Source organism: Cervus canadensis, chromosome 5 (genome assembly GCF_019320065.1).
Source record: "Cervus canadensis isolate Bull #8, Minnesota chromosome 5, ASM1932006v1, whole genome shotgun sequence".
NCBI classification, from domain to species: Eukaryota; Metazoa; Chordata; class Mammalia; order Artiodactyla; family Cervidae; genus Cervus; species Cervus canadensis.
In genome coordinates, this window is record NC_057390.1 from 6263857 (window position 1) to 6286188 (window position 22332).

General features: G+C 45.3%; 1 long non-coding RNA gene across 1 annotated transcript; it reads left to right on the plus strand.

Annotated features, from left to right (window-relative positions):
• Window positions 1-2182: 2182 nt before the first annotated feature.
• Window positions 2183-22254, plus strand: LOC122441430. Its single transcript, XR_006269354.1, has 5 exons — window positions 2183-2502; window positions 9326-9474; window positions 11743-12435; window positions 18510-18645; window positions 21396-22254. It is a non-coding gene; the product is annotated as an uncharacterized LOC122441430 (long non-coding RNA).
• The last annotated feature ends 78 nt before the right edge of the window (window positions 22255-22332 follow it).

The window sequence follows — 22332 nt, forward strand, 5'->3', positions numbered from 1 at the left end:
AAATACTTTGGTGATCAATGTAAAGAGCTTAGCATTTCCTGTTCTGTTGTAAAGTTGCTGAAGACAAAGATGATAAGTAAGAGGAGAAGGCAGGAAGGGAGGGAGGGAGGGCGTGCGTGGGCGGGCAGGCGGGGTAGCTGGTTGACTGATTGATTGAGGAGAAGGTCCTGAGAAGAACAGGACTGTGGGCAGATATCCTGGATGCACACCAGATGACCGTCTCTGGGGAACTATCCCAACAACCGAGGAAGTTGTTTTAACCTGCAGAGCTTGGCTCTTGAGAATAATTACTCAGTGCAAGCTGGTGGACACATAAGCTTTACATTGCGGGGGCAAAGGCCAGCTTCAAATTTGGATGTGAACATTTTATGTGGCTTGGATGAGCCATCTCCAGCTCATGCCCGTCCTCCGGTAAAGAGCTGGGAAGAGCTGGAACAGCGGGCTGGCTTTGATGATGTCCAGGGGAGCTGTGTTTCTTCTTCCCAGAGAATCCAGCTCTTGCCAGTGCTGGCACTTCTGTGGCAGACTCAGCTTGTCACATCTTAGGACCAACATCAGAGCATCTATAAAACAAAGCCTCCCAGCTTTGAAAGGAAGAATGGACCTTAGGGGAACAATGCCACAGAAAATCCAACAAGAGGCCTTTTAGTGCTCAGAGGGGCAGGAACATACCAGGCGGAGAGCCCCGAGAACCAGTCCTCAGAACGGACCAGCCTCCCTTGATGAGGATGGATATGAATGACTGAGGCCGTCTTCACTCCAAGGATCGGTCAGTTTAGCTACCAAAGAAAGCTGGTATTTCTTAAACGACAAAGTCTGAGGTAATCTACTCTTGACTGTCTGAGCGTTTATCTAATGACAGATTATCTATATCAATCATGTGCTTGTATTCTGAAAACAACCATAATTATCTACTCTCCTACTAATCTTTTCGTATTTTTATTGAGGTAAAATTTACATAACATACAATTAACCACGTTAAAGTGTACAGTTCAGTGGTATTTAGGATATTCCCAAAGTTGCACAACCATCAGCTCTGGCTGGTGTCAAGTTTTTCTAATTATCCCATTAAAGCACCCCATACCCATTAAGGAGTCACCGCCCACCTCACCCTCTCAAAGCCTCCTTGTTGTTCAGTTGCTAAGTTGCTGTGTCTTAATCTTTGTGACACTATGAACTGCAGCACGCCAGACTCCCCTGTCCTTCACTATCTCCTGGAGTTTGCTCAGACTCAAGTCCATTGAGTCGGTGAGGCCATCTAACCATCTCATCCTCTGTCACCCCCTTCTCCTCCTGCCTTCAATCTTTCCCAGCATCAGGGTCTTTTCCCATAAGTCAGCTCTTTGCATCGGGTGGCCAAATCCTGATAATAAATTCAGTTTCTTTGTTTGTTGGAAGCAACTGCGATTGGTTGTTGCTTCTGACCAAATATTCCTTCCTAGGCCCTCTTGGACTAGTCACTTATCTTCACAATGTTTTCATTTCTTCACCTACAAAGCAAGGAAATTTGCCCAGATACCACTGGACCTCTGATTTGCATCTCCCCGGAACCTGACTCCAAGGTGAAGCTAGGGTTTTGCTTACCCTTGGAGGCCACCGAGATCTTCTACTGTGTAAGTCAGCTCTCTACAAGTTACACAAAGGCAGAATCTCACTTCCCCCAGGGGATGCCAGCCAGAGGGACTTTTCATTTTTATGTATATCTGTTAGGATTAAAATCACCAAGAGATAAAATATCTAGGTCGGCAGAAGTCTTTGCGAACAGAATATGGTTAGAATATTTTTTTCCAGATGGGAATCTGGGGTTTGACCCCATAAACATGGAAACATTCTGGTCTCTATCCATTCTCTATGTTCAGTCAGTCCCATGAATTACCTATTCCATCCTGAATTATATACTTTCTGATATTGTCAAGTATGGTTCTGTGATCATATATCACATCTTCCTAATGAGATTAAATATTCTCTCAGTGTGTGTGCATGTTAAGTTGCTTCAGTGTTCATCTGCCAGGCTCCTCTGTCCACGGGGTTCTCCAGGCAAAGATATCTTAGTGGGTTGCCATGCCCTCCTCCAGGGGTTCTTCCTGACCCAGGGATTGAATCCATGTCTCTTATATCTCCTGCATTGGCAGGCTGGTTTTTTTTTTTTTTACCCCTAGCACCACCTGGGAAGCCCATTCTTCCCGAGTAAAGTTTGGAAATGTATACTGCCTGTTCTGAACCTTTACTGTATCCATCCCATTTTGGGATGTGGTAGTTATTTTTGAAAAGCCACTGTTAAACTGCATTCACCATCCAATCAGAGCAATGCTGTTCTTACTTCATCAAGATGCTTAAGAGACGTGTATGCCATTTCGTGACTGAAGGGACAATGGATTGAATAAACGAATGATGCCGATAAGGATCCACGGAATTCATGCTGAGCATCAGAAAAAGTGCATCCCCCACCCCACCCCGTGTACCCACAGCTCAGCTCTCCACAAGCCAGGAGCAAGGAAACAGGTGGGCGACTCTTCTGTTCCCATTGGCAGAGGTTTGTCAAATGTGTTGCAGAAGGATACTTTGCACATAGTAGATGCTGCTTTAATCCAGGTCATTGGAGAAATAGATGGAATTAAATGTGCAAGAATATATTGGGGGATGGGGAATGCCTGTGTGAGAGAACATAGAAAAGAAGCTGAGAAAGGCTGGAGACTGATTCCAGTTTGACTCTGAGTGACGTAGAGTGGGAGGAAAAGTTGGGTGAGGGTCTCCTGGGTTGCCGTGCTGTGAGGCTGCTCCCAAGAAGCCAGAGGAGTCCTGTGGCTCCCAGGCACAGACCTGCCTTCATACTGTGTGCAGCTCAGGCCCCGGTGGAGAGCAGCCCATGGGACGCACGGTCCTGATGCAAACACACAGGACAGATTTCAGTGGAGCAGCTGGGGTCCTTGATCATCACACCCCCATAGTCGGCAATCTGTAGGGCATGGCCATCACAGATGCTCGTATTTTTGCTTCATTGAATTGATGATTTTACCTGAAAGAGTCACGTCCCTCTTCTTTTCTTACCATGTGCGTCCTTTCCGTGACAGAAGATGCTACAGTTCTCGGAGTGTAAGTGGCCTCAGCCATTTACACGCTGGGCAAATCCCCATGAGGACGTTTACAGGATCCATGCTTTCTTCTTTTATTTTTTATTGAAATACAATTGAAGTACAATGTTTCAGGTGTACAACAAAGTGATTCAGTCCTACATATATATGCACACACATATATATGTGTACATTCTTTTTCAGGGTCTTTTGCATTATTGTTGTTTAGTTGCTAAGTTGTGTCAAACCCTTTGCCCCCAAGGACTGCAGCCCAACAGGCTCCTCTGTCCGTGGAATTTTCCAGGCAAGAATACTGGAGTGGATTGCCATTTCCTTCTCCAGGGATCTTCCCGACTCAGGGATTGAAACTGGGTCTTCTGCGCCTCCTGCATTGGCAAGCAGAATCTTTACCACTGAGCCGCCTGGGAAGCCCCATTATCAGTTATTACGATCTATGGAATCTAGTTCCCTTTAGTTCCCTGGGCTATCCAGTATGTCCTTGCTTTTTATCTACTTTGTGTGTAGTAATGTGTAGTAATGTGCATCTGCTCACACACTTTTTTCAATTGCAGACAGTTCAGATCACCTGATAAACATCTTATTTCTCTGAAATAGCTCAAGATGTGGTCTCCAAAAAATAAAGGGTGCAACAGGAGTGTACGTATGCGACAGACAGACAGACAACACGTTTGTGACAGACAGACAGACTATAGACACTTGTCCTATTCAGAATTTGCTCCAACTAAGCTATGACTCAGAATGTTTCAGTGCTTACCCTCTTCTGACTAAAATGAAAAAGCAGAGATAATGCAGCCAGATCCACTTAATATCAAGTCATTAATTAAAAAATCTGTTTCATAGATCTTTTTCTTTTCAGATTCCAAGCAATTTGGCAAAATTGCAAACCAACTAGCCAAGTACTCACTGACATAAAAACACCCTCAAGGTTAGCATTACAAAGAAAAACATTGCTTTCTGGTACTACTAAAAATTACTTGCCATCAACCAAAGCAAAAAATCAATAATTATAATAGATCGGAACTTGCTATTTTTTTTTCCATCCTCTATGGGTGTGTTGGTTACACACAACAGAACCACTTGAGCGGACCATAATAATGTCAATTCTGTAGAATTAAAAGGCTAAGACCTTGCTCCTGCTTTGATGATGTCATTTTCTTCCAGTTTTATTTTTAGAAAACCCTGTTTACCTTACTCTGGAAAAAGAAATCTAATCACATTAAAATCATGGTTTCTAGTAGTTCTTAGCAGATTAAACCAGACTTTCAGAGGGTCTAGAAATAAAAGTTTTATGATATTTGCAAAGACGAAAATTTGACTGGAAAGTTAGACTCATATTGTGTTCATGTCTCATTGTCCTACATAGCCAGGGCAAGAAAAAGACATTTTGTTCATGGAAAAGCCATTTGGCTATTTTCCTTGGACCCTCAAGTCTAATTTCATGAAAACCAAAGGCAACAGGCCCTGGAGAAGGTAATGGCAACCCACTCCAGTGTTCTTGCCTGGAGAATCCCGTGAACAGGGGAGCTTGGTGGGCTGCAGTCCGTGAGGTCGCAAAGAGTCGGACACGACTGAGCAACTAACACACGCAAAGGCAACCGGAGGGCTTCCCAGGTGACTCAGTGGTAAAGAGTCCACCTGCCAATGCATGAGGCGTGGGACCCTCGGGCTCGATCCTTGGGTCTGGAAGATCCCTTGGAGGATGGCACGGCTACCCTGCAGTATTCTTGCCTAGAGAACCCGCAAGGTCAGAGGAGCCTGGTGGGCTACAGTATTGGAGTTGCAAAGGGTCAGACAAGACAGTGACTAAGCAAGAAAGGGCAACAGGAAGCCAAAGGTAAATTTATACAGATGGCTTGGATCGGTTTTAAAAATGACCTTTTGTTCAGACGTCTCATTGAAAATGGGAATACCTCCTCTCAAGTTGTATGATGTACTTTGTTCTTGAACATTCTTTTCTTTTTAAAAAATTTTTATTTATCTATTTGGCTGCCCTAGGTCTTAGGTGCAGCATACAAACTCTTGGTTGCAGAATGTGGGATCTTGTTCCCAGACCAGGGATAGAACTCGGGACCCCTGCATTGGTAGCAAGGAGTCCCAACCACTGGACCACCAGGGAAGTTCTATTCTTGAATACTCTTTCATTCAGCTATTCCTTCCAACATTTGTTGGCTAGACTGTGCCTATCATTCTATTTGGGTCTAACAGAAGGATATAAGGTATATGGAATGCATCTATACTATCAGAAAGTTTTTCAATTTAGTTGGAGAAAGAAGACATGTACATAAATTCCTACAACACATGAATGACCACAGGCAATTAGTGAAGGAAATTTAAAGCTGAGAGTAGGAATTTTGACCCAATTCTTTGGTGGTATTTGAAGTACAGATTTGGAAAGATGCGTCTGAGGTGAAAGAAGACAAAGAACATAGCAGACAATGAGAAAACTATGGAGAAAGAAGAGAAACATAAAGCACAATCAGTTTTGTTGATGGTGAGGCCCATCTAGGGGAGCAGTGAGTCACTGAACTGGAAAGGCAGGCAGGGCCTGACTGTGGAGTGTTTTAAATTCCAGCTAAAGAGTTTAGCAATTAGTTGGAAGGCAACAGAGAACTCTTAATGGCTCTTAATTTTTTTTTTATTTTTATCTTTTATAGATATTTGAATCTATGAACCTTGTTGTTTTTAAGTTTTTATTTACTTATTTTTGGCTGTTCTGGGTCTTCGCTGCTGCACGCAGCCTTTCTCGAGTTACAGGGAGTGGAGCTACTCTTCCTGGCAGCGTGGGGGCTTCTCGTTGCAGTGGCTTCCCTTGTTGCAGACGGTGGGCTCTGGGGAGTGCAGGCTTCAGTAGTTGTGACACGTGGGCTTAGTTGCCCTGTGGCGTGTGGGATCTTCCTGGACCAGGGATTGAAGCCACGTCCCCTGCATTGGCAGATGGATTCTTAACCACTGGACCACCAGGGAAGTCCCACTCATGGCTTTTAAAAGAGGAGTGACAGAAAGAAATGTTTGAAAGTAAAAGTGAAGTTGCTCAGTCGTGTCCGACTCTTTGCAACCCCATGGACTGTAGCTACCAGGCTCCTCCGTCCAGGGGTGATATGCAGATTCCTGGAAGAGGCAAAAACAAGAGGCTGGGGACCAGGAAGTAACCCAAGAATCAGAGTGTGAAGAAGGGGGGTCGATTAAGATTGTGGTGATGGGGATGGAAAAGCAGGGTCAGAAGGAAGAGCCACTAGAGGAGGACAGACAGGACACGGCCCCTCAAAAGGGATGAAGAGGCAAGAGAGGTGAACTCAGAGGTGACCCCAGTCTAAGGTGGGTGATGGAAAATGGCTGTGCAACCAACAAAGATAAAAACAGTGAAGACAGGGACATGCTGGTATGGACAGAAAGGACGTATGAATGTGCTTCAATATGATTTCATTGCATCCCAGTAAACTCATCTTAAGTTGAAAGAATCGTTAAGTCGAAATTCATTTAATTCACCAACCTACCGGACATCATAGCTTAGCCTAGCCTACCTTAAACATTCTCAGAAGACATATTAGCCTAGACATAGGCATAATCTTCTAACACAAAGCCTATTTTATAATGAAGTGTTGAATAATTCATGCGTTGATAACTGATTAACTACTATACCAAAAATTAAAAGACGCTTACTCCTTGGAAGGAAAGTTATGACCATCCTAGACAGCACATTGAAAAGCAGAGACATTACTTTGTCAACAAAGGTCCATCTAGTCAAGGCTATAGTTTTTCCAGTGGTCATGTATGGATGTGAGAGTTAGACTATAAAGAAAGCTGAGAGCCAAAGAATTGATGCTTTTGAACCGTGGTGTTGGAGAAGACTCTTGAGAGTCCCTTGGACTGCAAGGAGATCCAACCAGTCCATCTTAAAGGAAATCAGTCCTGAATATTCATTGGAAGGACTGATGCTGAAGCTGAAACTCCAATACTTTGGCCACCTGATGCAAAGAGCTGACTCATTTGAAAAGACCCTGATGCTGGGAAAGATTGAGGGCAGGAGGAGAAAGGGATGACAGAGGATGAGAGGGTAGGATGGCATCACCGACTCAATGGACATGGGTTTCTGTGGACTCCAGGAGTTGGTGGTGGACAGGGAGGCCTGGCGTGCTACAGTTCATGGGGTCGCAAGAGTCAGACACGACCGAGCAACTGAACTAACTAATACCAAAAATGAAAAATAGAATGGTTGTTTGGTAGCTTCATGGCTGTAAGTTAACCAGTTATGTATCCTCATGATTGCATGTCTGACTTGAAACTGCAGCCCACTGCCCAGCATCATGAGAAGGCACTCTTCTGCCTATCACTGGCCTAGAAGAAGTCAAAATTCAAAGCATGGTTTCTACTGAATGCATATAGCTTCTACACCATCATAAAGTCAAAAACTTGTAAGTCAGACCATCTTAAGGCAGGGCCATCTATAGAGGAAAAGTGAAGATGTGAAGCTGAACCTTGATCACATGGAGTTTGAGGGGTGAACAGTAGTCCCTCGGCAGGAAATATGGGACTAAAATCCAGGAGAGAAGTTCCAGGCTTGTGATAGAAACTTAGGAGTGCAAAGAAGGAGGAAGAGGTTGAATCCATAGGTGTATGTCAGCCCATGGAAGTAGGCAATGTGGGGAAGAGAGGACAGGTGTGCTGGAGAGTCGGGGTGGGGAGTGAGAACAGAAAAGAGAATTCAAGGGAGAGCTTCATGAAGTCTGGCCCCCCACAGCCGTGAAGGTGTACCTTCCTCTGATATGTGTGGGGATGAGCTTGCGTGCGGTGTGGCTGACCCTCCATCGTCCTATGCTCCCCCGAGTCCCTCTCGGCACGCCTTGGGCTGCTGACACTGCTCCTCCTCACTTGGACCTGCGGCTCCTGTTCTCCCTAAAAGAGGAACCTGGGTGGGGTAGGCTCTGTGCTGAGATGTCAGTGTGTTTCCTCCCTGGGCCGCCCCTTATTTATCCATAAACCTCTCAAGTAAGGCTCAGGGGCATGCTGAAAGCTTTCTTAAACCTTTGGGAATAGGAACTCCCTGGTGATCCAGTGGTAAAGACTTCGCCTTCGAATGTAGGGGGTGCAGGTTCAATCCCAGGTCGAGAAGCTAAGATCCCACATGCCATGGGGCCAAAAAATGAAACAGAGGCAATTTTTTTAACAATTCAATAAAGTCTTTAAAAATGATTCCCATCCAAAAACATCTTAAAAAAAAAAAAAAAAAAAAAGCTTTGGGAATAACTACAGGAAGTGACAGTGTAGGAAAGAAGAAAAGGCAAGTTTGTGTGCTAAATAGACGACTATAGCCCCGAATCCCAGAGAAAAGAAGTCACCCCTTTCCCAGGGCCCACTCACTTCCTAGTCTTGCTTTCATGACTTCAACCTCTTCTGTCTCTCTTCTTAAAGAGAAGCCCATCTTGAGACTTCCGTGGAGGACCAGGGGTTGTCCCAGGTGGCGCTAACGGTAAAGAACATGCCTGCCAATGCAGGAGACCCAAGAGATGCAGGTCGATCCCTGGGTCAGGAAGATCCCCTGGGGGAGGAAATGGTAACCCACTCCAGTATTCTTGCCTGGAAAATCCCACAGACAGAGAAGTTGGGAGGGCTACAGTCCATGGGGTCACTCAAAACTCAGACAAAACTAAGCAACTGAAGACACACATACACCAGTGGTTGGGACGCCAAGCTTCCAATGCAGGGAGCGGGGATGCAGCCCTTGGTCAGGGAACTGGGGTCCTGCGTGGCATGTGGTGTGATCAAGAAAAAGAAAAGCCCCCTTTTCCTTGCAAATCTCCACTTCTCTATTCTGGACCCAGTGGACTGTCTAGCCCTGCTCCGCACTGACATGCAGTCCAGGGCACAGAAAGCTACCGGGACATCCGTCAGAAGGTGAGCTAATCAATCTGGCAGGACAATGCAGGGGCTTCAGGAGACCAGTCCACAAAGGGCTTTCCTCCTCCAAGTTCAGTCTCTGTTCAGACATCTTGAGGCGGAGGTGAGGAGCCCTCTGAATTGTTCTGCAGATGATATGAAAACACGATCTCACACCCTCTTTTCAAGGACAAACAATAACTCCCAGAGACCTTGTAGTCTAAACACACATTAAGGAAGAGAAACATTTTCCTAAAGGTAGTATAACCCGTAAAAATTTCCCCAGTCTATCACTGAAATGGCCTTTGAAGCTGTTAGGCAGAATGATTTTTTCTCCTTTTTTCATTCTCCTGCTCTAGGATGTGCCTGGGGCCCACCTGTGAGACGCTTGACTTTCCAACAACAGAACCATTCATCTGCTCCAAAGGCCTTGCAGAAATTCTTAAATTGTGGTTGTCTCATAAGGAATGTGGGAAAGGCAGCCGGCTGCAGTGGCCGAGACATAATGGTGAGAAAGGTAAAATGATAAGGGAAATAGAATTGCACTTTAGGTCAAGGGAAAAAGAAATTTAAGAAAAGTAGGCCACAGTTTCATGTTCTCCAAAGAAATCAACACAAAAGAAAATGACAAAAGTCATTGCCAACCTAGATGTCATTGGTCACCGTCTACAAAGGAGTTTCCATAGAATGGGGTGAAGGTGGAATGGAAACCAGATATCTTCAGGAAAAAATATCCATGTCGAGAAAGGAAAAGAGGAGCTGACAGTCTGAGATGGTAGGAGATTTGGGGTGAGGTTTTATTTAGGTTGGAGTCCCTGGAGATGGCAACCCACTCCAGTATTCTTGCCTGGAGAATCCTACGGACAGAGGAATCTGGCGGACTACAGTCCATGGGGTCACAATTGGGCACGACTAAGTGTCTAAGACTTTTACTTTCACTTTTCACTGGGAGACGGCTAGTAGTATATGGACAGGAGAGGTTGAAGACAGACTGTCCCCAGTTGATGAAGCTAAGGTGAGATGGGGTTGGAGGAGAAAGGCTAGAGAAAGCTGCAGCCATACTAATAATAGTCAAGCCGTTTAATTTATCTTAAAGTATTTATTTATTTATTTATTTGGCTGCGCTGGGTCTTAGTTGCAGCACAGAGGGTCTTTATAGTTGCAGTGTGAGAACTCTTAGTTACCACATGTAGGATCTAGTTCTCTGGTAAGGGATGGAACCTGGGCCCCCGGCACTGGGAGCTCGGAGTCTTAGCCATTGGACCACGAGGGAAGTCCCTCCAATCATCTTATTTTGAGAAAGGGAGAAAGGAGGCAATAACATCAGAAGATACAAAAACAAATAAACAACCAAACAATTATTTAAAAACTGACTCTGAGGCAGAGAAAAGGGCGTTGAGATAGATATGCCTCCTCCAGGGGGCAAAAACCTAGTGTTGAGACAGAAGAACAGACATTGTCTTGGAAGCTTGGAAGTTGGGATGAAGGACACAGTGGCTCCTGTGTGCAACCTGAGAGGCAGTAACAAAAATCGTAGAATTTAAAAATCCACTAGAGGAACTTCCCTGGTGGTCCACTGCTTAGTTCCTTACCTGCCAATGTGGCAAGGGTCGACGGGGAGTGTGGGTTCAATTCCTGGTTGAGGCTCACATGCCATGAGGTCAAAAAAAAACAAAACATAAAACAGAAGTGATATTGTAACAAATTCAATAAAGACTTTAAAAATGGTCCACATCAAAAAAATCTTTAATTAAAAAAAAGAAAACCCACTGGAAAAGAATGTATATATGTGTAACTGAGTTAGTTTGCTATACAGCAGAAATTAACACGACATTGTCAATCAACTATACTCCAATAAAATGTAAAAACAAACAAACCTTGCAATGCATACAAACTAGAAAAACAAACAAAACAGAAGAAGTAACTATTGGGAGGGGGTAAAGATCTGTAAGAATTACTCAGCTAGATTCAGCAGATCTGGACAAGTAAGTCTAGCATTTGGTGTCCTTTCCCCTTGAGGGTGTTTGCTCATTCTTGCAGAGGCATCTTGAGCCATGTCTTGGACCTCACGGGGTTATAAGGCAACATGAACTTAATTAGTCAGATACCCTGGGAAGATGAAGACTGAAGGACCAAGGACCGCAGTGAGGGAAGCAGAGGGGGTGTGGTTCATGGATGGGAGAGTCTGCAAGAAGTAAGGGGTGTTACATGCCAGGGAAAGCACCAGTGCACACTCCAATACAATGCAGTATAGTTGGTTTTTGTTTTTGAAGTATTGTTGACTTACAATATTATGCCAATCTCTGCTGTATGGCAAAGTGACTCACTTTTACACATATATACATTCTTTTTTAAAAGATATTATTCTCCATTATAGTTTGTCCCAGGGACTGAGTATAGTTCCCTGTGCTATGCAGTAAGACCTCGTTGTTCATCCAATCTAAATAATAGTTTGCATCTACCAACCCCAAGCCCCCAGTCCATCCGTCTCCCTCCCACCCTCCCCCTTGGCAACCACAAATCTGTTCTCTGTGTCTGAGACTCTGTTCCTGTTTCGCGGATAGGTTCATTCGTGCCACATCTTAGATTCTGTCTATAAGTGAAATCATATGGTATTAAATGCAGTGTACTGATAATACCATGTGCATAGAACAAGCACCTTTTAACCTAGTGTTCACTCATTCATTCAACAAGTGTTTACTGAGCATCAGGAATGGTTTCAGGTGCTGTAGAGAGTACAAAAAAGCTGTAAGATAATTGTTCTCTTTCATTTTAGCCAAGATAAAACATGGGCTTTCCAGCTAGTGGTAAAGAGCCCACCTGCCAGTGAAGGAGATGGAAGAGATGCAGGTTTGATCCCTGGGTCGGAAAGATCCCCTAGAGTACAAATGGCAACCCACTCCAGTATTCTTACCTGGAGAATCCCGTGGACAGAGGAGCCTGGCGGGTTACAGTCCATGGGGTCGCAAAGAGTCAGACATAACTGAACGATTGAGCACATGACATATCTCACATTGAGAGGTAGGTACTGTTATCCCCTTCATGGTCTGAGTGATGTAACAGGCCCAGAGAGGTTAAGTAACTTGTTCATAGTCACTCAGCTTGTAGGTGCTGGAGCAGGATTCCAGTCTGGCTCCAGTGGACATGCTGTTAACAACCACAGGCATCTTTCTCTTCAAACCCTTTCTTCTTGCTGTGGCTTTGGATTGCTTCCTGCTGGCTTCTTCTCCATGGAGACAAATCTGTTCATCTCCCCAAACCCAGCTTGAAGGCCACCTTCCTACGGAGCCTTCCATGGCCTCCTCCTCAGGGCCAGGCTTGCCCTTGATGTTTCCTGGCTTTTGCTAACCCTAACAAGTCCCTGGAAGTCCCTGGAGGCAGAAACGTTGACTCATTTGTCTGTCTGTCTTCTCCAGGATCGGTCACACCTGAGATCATTGGGAACAATGAACTGGATCCAAAGAAGAAGGTAAATCCTGAAGAAATGTTGTCAATATTGACATTAAAGTTAGAAAGTTAGAGTCATGACATTAAAGTCATTGAAGTTAGAAAAAAGGGAGGCTTTGTAGTCTAAGTAGCTGGAGGGAGGTTTCTGAACCTTCAAGGATGAGCAAAAACATGCATGGCTGAGGATGATGGAGGGTGGCCAAGGTGGGAAAGGTGGGTGAACAGGCCTGGAAGCTGCAATGCACATGTGTCTCTAGCCTTCAAATCCTTCCTTCAAATCTAGCCTTCAAATCTCAGTCTTCAAATCCGCCAGATAGGAGGCTACAGGCCATGCAATTGAGGTTCGGGAAGCAAGCATATCCAACTCCCAGTATGAATGCCTACCTACCCCAGTGGGGACTTCCCTGGTTATGACTTCATGCTCCCCATGGGACTTTGCTTAGCGTTATGTGGCAGCCTGGATCCATTTGGGGGAGAATGGATACATATATATGTATGGCTGAGTCCCTCTGATATTCACCTGAAACTATCACAGCATTGTTTACTAATCGGCTATACTCCAATACAAAAAATAAAAAGTTAAAAAAAGAAAAAAAGACTTCGTGCTTCCAGTGTAGGGGGCATGGGCTTCATCCCGGATTGAGGAACTAAGACCCCACATGCTGTAGGGCAGGGCCTTAAAAAAATAAAAATACCTACTCTGGATATTCTCAAAAGGTTCTTCTCCTTAAGTGAATCCAAAAAAAACTGGAATACACATAAGTACAAGAGACCTGGCAACCGGGGGGAAGACAGATTCCAGTTTAATCAGATTTAGATTTTTTTCCATACTTTTTAATTGGATAGTGTGGTATACAATTCTTACATTCTTAAAGAGATGGGAATACCAGACCACCTTTCTTGTTTCCTGAGAAACCTGTATGCAGGTAAGAAGCAACAGTTAGAACTGAACATGGAACAACAGACTAGTTCCAAATCAGGAAAGGAGTACATCAAGGCTATATATTGTCACCCTGCTTATTTAACTTATGTGCAGAGTACAGTATGAGAAATTCCAGGCTGGGTGAAGCATAAGCAGAAATCAAGATTGCCGGCAGAAATATCAATAACCTCAGATATGCAGATGACACCACCCTTATGGCAGAAAATGAAGAAGAACTAAAGAGCCTCTTGACGAAAGTGACAGAGGATAGTGAAAAAGTTGGCTTAAACTCAACATTCAAAAAACAAAGATCATGGCATCTGGTCCCATCACTTCATGGCAAATAGATGGGGAAACAATGGAAACAGTGACTGACTTTCATCTCTTGGGCTCTAAAATCACTGCAGATGGTGACTGCAGCCATGATATTAAAAGACACTTCCTCCTTGGAAGAAAAGCTATGACCAACCTGGACAGCATATTAAAAAGCAGAGACATTACTTTGCTGGCAAAGGTCTGTCTAGTCAAAGCTATGATTTTTCCAGTGGTCATGTATGGATGTGAGAGTTAGACTATAAAGAAAGCTGAGTGCCAAAGAATTGATGCTTTTGAACTGTGGTGCCGGAGAAGACTCCTGAGAGTCCTTTGGATGGCAAAGAGATCAAACCAGTCAATCGTAAAGTTAATCCGTCCTGGATATTCATTGGAAGGACTGATGCTGAAGCTGAAGCTCCAATACTTTGGTCATCTGATGCGAAGAGCTGACTCACTGGAAAAGACCCTGATGCTGGGAAAGATCCTAATGCTGGGAAAGATTGAAGGCAAGAGGAGAAGGGGACGTCAGAGAACGAGATGGTTAGATAACACCGCTGACTCAATGGACTTGAGTTTAAGCAAACAGAGGAGATAGTGAAGGACAGGGAAGCCTGGCATGCTGCAGTCCATGGGCTTGCAAAGACTTACATGACTTAGCAACTAAACAGCAACAAGCAAAAGCTTTATTGGTTGCTTAAGACTGCGAAGTTACTAAGTCGTGGAGTTAGGGCCCAGCCTAGGACCTGTGTCCAACTCTGTCCCCCGTGAGAACAAACACATTACAACATAGTCCCATTCCACAGAACATATAAATTTTTGCTGTATAATTTTTATAATTCCAATTTGGAGTTTTCTTATACCTTATAAATATTTTCTCATGATTCAAAAGGTTCTATTTTTAGGTAACCACACAGAGTTTAAGTTGAGTAACAGCTGACTCATTGAGATCACATTACATTTTGCAGACTCCTAATTAAATATTTATTTCAATTTCAACTTTCTTTTCCATATTTAGGAGCCAATACATTTTTTCCAGCTTTGGAATATTGCCACGGGTCCAGGAAGGCTCACAGGGTACTCAATCGAGCATGCCTTATGGCAGAAGGAACCCTGCTCTGGCTTCGGCAGTACTGAGCCTCCAGCACAGGGGTGGGATGTGAGCAGAGGCTTGGAGGGTGAAAAGCAGAAAGCAGAAAAAGGTGGCCGTCACAGCCTCGGCTGGCAGGCGCAGAAAGAACAGGCTCCAGTGACAAGCTGGCCTTCTAACAGCCACGTCTCTCTCTGTGGATCTTCCCTGGGACACTCCGGTGCCTCTGTTCAGGATCAGGCTGTGCCCTTATGTTAACCAGTCTATTAATCCACAGAGTGAAGCCACCATCCAGAAAAATTTCAAAGATGATCAGCGGGAGAGTTTATTCTATTACATATGTTAGTAGACCTCTCCCTACAACAAACCTCATGGGATTCAGCGACCCTGGTCCAGACTGACCTCCTTACCCCTAAACTCCCAACCCCAGAGAGCACTAGGATTGGAGACAAACTCAGAGCAGAAGGGAGCCCCTTCTTCTGTTGCCGTGGAAACACGCAGACCACCACCCCCACCACCACCACAGACCATGGGAATTCAAAAGCTGTTTCCATTGCACCTCCCTGGGCCCCATCCTTGCTTTATAGGCAGCGCATTCCCAATAATTCTGAGTAAGCTGAGATTTTGTGAGATCCATTTTAAAAGCACAGGCCAGGGAAACCTAACTATTTAAAGGGACACTGCTTCAAATTTGTTTAGGAGAGGAAAACAGAGAAATCTTTAATTGTGTAAACTGTCAGTGACTAGATTCACTCTTTGGATGTCCATATTTTTATGTTCTGCAGAGTTTTATGAAATCAGAACACATGACCACAGCACTTGCTAAAAAACCTACTGCATCAGGCTTTGGGATTTAGAAAGAAGACCAGGTTGTTGTTTATGCCACATTTCTTCAGTAATTGACACAAATTTGGAAAGAGAGAGAAACCTGGGGATCTGGGTGAAGCGCTGTACTCTGTTCTCTCAGTTGCCATGGAGAATAACAGCTTTAAAGGCACCTTTGGATACAGTCAACCCTGAGTGAAACCTCTTTTGTTGAGTCAGAGAGAACATGAAGCAGATTGGTGGGGAGAGAGGTGTCTTTGGGCTCCAAACAACAAATGAGTCCAGGAAGACACTCCTCAACTTTGTGCTTGTGCAGAAGAGGAACTCATGGGGAAGACAAAGCAAGCTCCTGGGGTGGCATACTGGTCAGAACTCAGGGCCTCCCTCTCAGCCTTGGGATCCAGGCTCTGATCCCTGGCTACAGGCTTCCTTGCGAAAAGCTGGTTCTCTCCATGTTCACCAGCCTGCATTTACCAAAACTTTTGCTTCTTCCACCCGTGGTCCTGGGAGTCCTGAGAACGCAGTTCACCCTGTCTTATTGCTTGCCAATATTAATAACTCTCTTAGCCCATCTTATACCCTCTCCCTCTCCTTCGAATTTCCCCTCTGATCCCTCATTCCCAGGGGCCTCCTTTATTCTGTTTACCATAAAGAAGGAGGGGATTGCTAATCTAATGACAACTATAATCATAATCATATATGTCAAAGGACTTCCCTGGTGGTCCAGTGGTTAAGACTCAGTGATTCCACTGCAGGGGAGTGGGTTCGATCCCTGGTCAGGAAACTCAGATCCTGCATGCCATTCAATGTGGCCAAAAGTTTTAAAATAAAAATAAAATATTATCATTAAATAATAATATACATCAATTAAGCACCTATGAAGCACCTAATGTGCGATTTTATCCATGGATTTTAAAATTTTTTCCTCACTTTATCTTCCAACGGTCTTAAGATAGATCCTAGTTTGACCCCATTTTACAGAGGAGGAAATAGTCTTAGGAAGTATGATTGCCTTGGCTACACAGTTGGCGGCGGCAGAGTTGGGATTCAGCCCACACTGTACAACTCTGAAGTCTCTGCTCATGTAATCTCTCCATCAAATCATTCACTCACTGATGCACCAGATACTTACTGAGACCTCATTGGGGTCTCAGATGGTCAGGGTTTATAAGCGGTGATCAAGGCAGAAGAGGTTTCCACCCTCATTAGGATTCTTTGACTCCAGTAAGGGGAATTGGACAAGAAATGAGCAAATAAATTAGGAAATTTTGGAGTGATAGGAGCCACAGAGGAAATACATCAAGGAATGGGGGACAGAGCTGTCCCATTGAACTTACATGAGCTCCCCTGGGGGCCTTTGTCTTTAGTCACTAAGTTGTGTCCAATTCTTTGTGACCCCATGGACTGTAGCTCACCAGGCTCTTCCGTCCATGGGATTTCCCAGGCAAGAATACTGCGGTGGACTGCCATTCCCTTCTTCAGGGGACCTTCCCCACCCGGGGATCAAACCTGCATCTCCTACATTGGCATGCAGGTTCTTTACCACTGAATCACCTGGGAAACCAGCTGAGAAGCCCCTTGGGAGGCTTGCTAAATTGACAACTGCTAGGCCAGCCTTTCAGAGTTCCTGGTCAAGGTTGGCAGTGAAGCTTGGTGCTTTGCTTGTCTAACAAGCTCTTAGCTGAGGCTGATAGCGCTGGTCTGAAACCACACTTGAGAATCACTGGAATTGTGTATACTGGGGTTGGGGTGAGGGAAACCTCTCTAGGGATGCATGCTTCTGACCTGAGATGTGATGGATGAAAATGAGTCAGCCATCCTGAGACGTGAGGAAGAAGGATTCCAAGCGGAGGGTCCAGGATATGCAGAGTCCTCATGAGCTCCGACATTGAAGGGACAAAACCAAGATGTGCAGGGAGTTTAATGAGTGAAAGGAGAGAGACAGACAAGGGCCAGCTTAGACCCGACCAGCTGCGCCCTTTCTTTTCCTTCTGCTCCACTGGGCTGTGTTGTTTTAACAGAAAAACCAGACCCTTTCTAACTGACAAAATAGTGGTAGTTAGGTAATTCAAAATATAAAGCTCCCATATAAGATGCAATGTACACTGGCACTGTATATCTTTTCAATGTCGTTGTTCAGTTGCTAAGCTGTGTCTGACTCGTTGCGACCCCATCGACTGTAGCATGACAGGCTTCCTTGTCCTTCACTATCTCCTAGAGTGTGCTCAAACTCATGTCCTTTAAGTCGGTGATGCCATTCAACCATCTCATCCTCTGTCGCCCCCTTCTCCTCCTGCCCTCAATCTTTCCCAGCATCAGGGTCTTTTCCAATGAGTCGGCTCTTCGCATCAGGGGACCAAAGTATTGGAACTTAAGCTTCAGCATCAGTCCTTCCAATGAATATTCAGGGTTGATTTCCTTTATATTTAAAAAATCTGGCCATTTGTCAAATCTGCCAGTTGTTGCAATAACCCGCACCTTTTCTTTCCTCGTTCTTTTTTTCTTTTGGCCGTGCCATACCACATGTGGGTACTTAGTTCCCTGACCAGGGATTGAACATACGTCCCCAGCATTGGAAGCAGAGTTTTAACCACTGGACCACCAGGGAAGTCCCTCATCGTTCTTCCACTTCAGTGCTTTCCTAATGCAAATGTGCTTAGAACTGAACTCACCTACCAGGAAAGGGGCATTTGTGAAGGAAAAGTGATCTGGGTGAAACTTATTCTTGCCAGAAACCCTTGTCCCCACCCTTCCCCCCACCTACCCTGAGGTGCAGGAATGCCAAACTGGGAAAGCATGGGGTCCAGGCTTCCGCTGGGGTCTCTGCCAAGGTGAGCCTGACTGTTGGGATCATTGTCTGCTCTCCATCTCTCAGTAAACACACCTAGAGCGACTTCTGCAGCCAGGGTTTCATTAACTTCCTTTGCTTTGATCTGTTCTGATTAAGCCATGATGTTCTGCATGATTGATAAAGCCAGCCTGTTCGTCTCCTTCCTAAAAGAAATCGGGGCAATCCATCAAACATCGGGGATTTCCCAACTATGGTGCAGTGGATGGTGGGAGCATCTGGAAACTAACCATTGGTGAGTGTAATGGGCTGAATCTTGTCCTCCCCAATTCGTATGTTGAAGTCCTAGCCCCTGGGGCCTCAGACTGTGACTGCATTCAGGGACTTTCAGGTTAAAGTGGGTAAGTGCAACTAAAGATCCTGCAGGTTACACCAAAGATGGACGATCCCATGTGCCACAACTAAGACCCAGCACAATCAAATAAATAAATACATATGTTTTATAAAGTATATGTTTATGGGAAAAAAATATACTCTTTAAAATGGACATGAGTTTGAGCAAACTCCAGGAGAGAGTGAAGGACAGGGAAGCCTGGTATGCTGCGGTCCATGGGGTCACAAAGCGACCAAACAACATTTATGCAAATCATTTAAAAAACCCGAAAGTTAATAGGGCTTCCCTGGTGGCTCAGATGCTAAAGAATCTGCCTGCAATATGGGAGACCTAGGTTCAATAACTGGGTTGGGAAGATCCCCTGGAGCAGGGAATAGCAACCCACTCCAGTATTCTTGCCTGGAAAACACCGTAGACAGAGGAGCCTGGCGGGCTACGGTCTATGGGGTGGCAAAGAGTCGGCCCGACTGAGCGATAACACACACACAAAGTTAATTTAAAAATTTTGTGGAGCAAGTCAGTGCTGATTTTATAGCATATATTCCTGCTGCATTTACTTTAAATCTTTATTGAATTTGTTACAATGTTGCTTCTGTTTTATGTTTTGGATTTTTGGCTGTGTGGCTTTCGGGATCTTAGCTCCCCCCATGGATCAAACTCGAACCCCATGCGCTGGAAGGCAAAGTCCCAACTACTGGACCACCTGGACTGGGCCACCTGGGAAATCCCTCTTGCTGCAGTTTTTTCTAGTTTTATCTAATATATATCAAGGGTGTTTTCCCAAGTGAAAGTCACTCAGTCATGTCTGACTCTTTGTGACCCCATGGACTAGTCCGTGGAATTCTCCAGGCCAGAATACTGGAGTGGGTAGACTTTCCCTTCTCCAGGGGATCTTCCCAACCCGGAGATCAAACCCAGGTCTCCTGCATGGCAGGAGGATTCTTTACCAGCTGAGCCACAGGGGAAGCCCAAGAATACTGGAGTGGGTAGTCTATCCCTTCTCCAGTGGGTCTTCCCAACCCAGCAATCAAACCAGGGTCTCCTGCATCGCAGGCAGATTCTTTACCAACTGAGCTGTCAGGGACCAAGTCACTAAATATTCTTCTAAATTATGATTTTTCTAAATGGTTGCGTCTATCATCAGCCCTTAATAGATGTACCATAATATATGTTTCCAACTCTTCATAACTATAAATGTTACCTATTTGTTACTATTAACAATAAACTTGTGCACACACTTTTAAATAAATAGATGAAGTCAGCGGAGTGGACCCTCATCTGATTTGAGTGGGGTCCTTGTAAGGAGAGGAGATTAGAACACATACACCAATAGAGCAGCTTCCTAGGTGGCTCAATGGTAAAGCACTTGCCTGCCAAGGCAGGAGACACAGGTGTGATCCCTGGGTTGGGAAAACCCCCTGGAGGAGGGCATGGCAACCCACTCCAGTATTCTTGCCTGGAGAATCCCATGGACAGAGGAGCCTGGTGGGCTACCGCCCATGAGCTTGCAGAGTCGGGCACAATTGAGCAACTGAGCACTCCCACACGCACTCACAGAGGTGAGGCCGCGTGAAAATGCCGCAAGCGGAGGTCTAGCCACAAGCCCAGGAGGGGGGCCTCAGGAGAAACCCACCCTCCTGCCATCTTGGTCTTGCCCTTCTGACCTCCAGAACAACGAGAAAAGGCATTTCTGCTGTTTGAACCCTGTGGTCTGTGGTCCTCTGTCATGGCAGTCGGAGCAAAGTAATATAGGGAGTACTTGTGTCTTAGATTTTTATAGAAGCTTTGTCATCGTTTTCATGCCATGCTGCAATATTTTTTTGTCTTTTACAAAATAAAAATTAAGAAAACCATGCGGCTCCTCTGAGCATATCTTGAAGATTTCAGTTCAGCAGGAAGTCTGTCGGCCAGAATCAGAGTGTGGAACTCCTCTCTCTGAGGCAATGGTGGGTGGGTTGGGGGGGGGGGGGGTCTCTTCTTTCTGCTACAGACCAACCTCAAGCTCCAGTGATGCCCAAACTTGTCATTCCCACAGAAGAAAACACTGAAGCAGCAAGGAAGGTGCAGCTGAGGGCCCACAGCAGATGGCATTGGGGTTTGCAGATTTTTTTCTATGATCTTATTTGTTTATTTTTGGCTGTGCTGGGTATTCCTTGCTGTGAGGGTTTTTCTCTAATTGCAGTGACTTGGGGCCACTCTCTAGTTACAGAGATCTGGCTTCTTATTATGGTGGCCTCTCCCGTGGAGCACAGGCTCTAGAGCGCTCTGGCTTCGGTAGTTGCCGCTCACGGGCTTCCTAGTTGCAGCTCCCAGGCTCTAGAGCGCAGGCTCAGTAGTTGTGGCTCAGGGGCTTAGTTGCCCCATGGTATGTGGGATCTTCCCAGGTCAGGAATCAAGCTCTTGTCTACTGCACTGGCATGAGGATTCTTTACCACTGAGCCACCAGGGAAGCCCCGGGGATATTTTTTAAGTTATCATTTGCTGACGCCTCACTGGGTACCAGGTACTGGCTATGTGCTTGCATGTCTCGCACTCATTTCATCCTCACAGCCAATCTTTCATAAGCTTTATTCAGATATAGTTGATACACAAAATTGCACACATGTAACACATACATCTTAATGAGTTTGCTTTTTTCTTTTTTTTTTAAGCTGGACGTCATGAGGGATAATAGTTCCCTCCACCAGGGATTGAACCTGCGCGCCTGTAGCGAAAGCATGGAGTCTTAACCACTGGACCCCTAGGCAAGTCCCCTAAAAGCCAATTGTGCAGTAAGTTTTAGTGGCCCCTATTTTATGAATGAGGAAACTGGGATACAGAGAGGTTGAGTAACTTGCCAGAAATGACACAGCTAGTAGAGGAGCTCAGATCCAGTTTCATTTCATTTAAGCCCAAACTCTTACCCACTTTGGTCTCGGGGCTCAGGCAGCCCCGCTTCTTTCCAGAGCCTCATACACCTCCCTCCACTCACCTACTCCCTCCCCCCTGCTCGGGATCAAGGTTGACAGGGTCCAGATGGAGGCAGGCAGGTCTAATGAGATGTGAAGGGTATTGCTCACAGGGAGCCAAGATGACTGGGAGAGCATCCCAGACTCCCGCATCCCTGCTTGAGATGTCAGGAGCACACAGTATAGCCGTACATTAAAGACGAGCTCGGCCCCAGAGCCCGCGTCGTCAGGGAACCTGTCCAGCTCCCGTCCCTCCCGCCTCTGTGGTTGGTGTGTCTGGTGAACCAGGCCCCTCAAGCAGCCCCATCATCCTTCTGGGTTTTCAGAACAAGTGACTTAGTTTTTCAATGCTTTCACTGTTTTTCTCCCTTTAAAAACAAAACAACAAAACTTGATTTCAAATGAAGGAATGAAATTGTGCCATTTGTTGATATCTGGGTGGCCCTAGAGACTCTCATACAGAGTGAAGTAAGTCAGAAAGAGAAATCAAATATTGTATTGTTGTTGTTCAATTGCTAAGTCATGTCCGACTTTTTGCGACCCCATGGACTGCAGCATGCCAGGCTCCCCTGTCTTCCACTATCCTCTGGAGTTTGCTCAAACTCATGTCCATTGAGTCAGTGATGCCATCCAACCATCT